Consider the following 1,402-nt stretch of genomic DNA (forward strand, 5'->3'; position numbering starts at 1 on the left):
GGGGAGCAGATGGAGGGGAGGAGAGAAAGGACTGATATAAAAACATCTCCTGGTATCTTAAACCAGAAGCACACCAAAGTCTCTGGAAAAAGACTAGAACTCATTACTTTTCCTCTCTCTTCTCTTCCATTCGTTTTGTTTGTCTGAAGCATTTTTAAAAATTATCTAGAGAGAGATTTCTTCTGCTTCTCCTTGAGGGAAAATTTGACTATCCATAAATCCAGAGCATATATTTTATAGATCCAGCCACCTAAGGACACTGATATCTCTTTCATTTCCAACTACCAATACATAGGGAATGTGGTTATGCTTGGATTATATGCCTGCCCATAGTCCTGTATGGTGAATGATTAAGAACAAGATGACCTTTTGGTGAATACTGCTATTCTCAATAGATAAGAAAAAGATACCCTTTTTCCCTCCCAAGAAAAGGGATTGTAGAATATAAAATTCCTTAAGTATCCACTACTCTCTTTAACATTCCAAAGTACTTTTGCATATGAATAGAATGTGGGGGTCGGGGCGAGAGGGGGAAGAATTATCTTAACAAATAGAAACAGAATTTCTCTGAGGAATGAAACTTTTTGTTGAGGAAGAAAAAAACACCTTGGCAAGCTATTTGAAAGAGAAGTGAGATCTTGAGGGTATGGGTGCCAGCTGAGTCCCAAGAATAAAAGAATGTTTAAGGGTACTCTGCTTCAGAAAATGAAAGGCATTGCATTTTGCTCCTAAGAGGACTGGAGGGGAAAAAGAAGACTGGGAGGTAAAAAGACCAAGAAATGCTTTGCATCAAAGCTGCCTGGAGTAAAGAACGTGTGAAAAATCTCCCAGATGGTAGGATACCCCCAGCACTTCTCTCACTTAAAAAAAAATAATAATAAACAAACAAACAAACAAATAAATAATAAGAAAAAAAACTTAAGAAATATCACCTATTTGTGATTTTCAGTTGTTTCTGTGTCATTTGGGTGATATGTCTGCTCTGTGGACATTACATGAATGAAGTAAGAAAGTGAGAGAGTGCATGTAAATTAAGTATGTCTGGACTGAATCAGTACAGTGTTAAGGGTGGAAAATTTTCAAGTGAGCAAACTAGCTAAGTCAGCTACAGGGAAGAAATATCTTTAGATATCAGAAGTTGTCCTACTTGCTTGTGTGTGGTTTAGGAAGTGTATTGTATAAAATATGCAGATGGCCAATGTCTGTTTCTGTAATCCATTTACGTGTTAATTAAGGGTGTTGTTCCGGGCAAAGATATGCTAAAAGCCAACTTCCACTTCTGTAATCTGCTGGCTTGTTCAGGAGAACACCAGGATATGGTCTTGAGCTTTATCAGCTGCCTGCTCTGAAAGCTCGGGGCTGATCTCCTCTAGCCCTGCGTGGTAGAGAGTCAGTCGCCGGC

Source organism: Pteropus vampyrus, unplaced genomic scaffold (assembly GCF_000151845.1).
Source record: "Pteropus vampyrus isolate Shadow unplaced genomic scaffold, Pvam_2.0 Scaffold107, whole genome shotgun sequence".
In the NCBI taxonomy this organism is placed as follows: domain Eukaryota; kingdom Metazoa; phylum Chordata; class Mammalia; order Chiroptera; family Pteropodidae; genus Pteropus; species Pteropus vampyrus.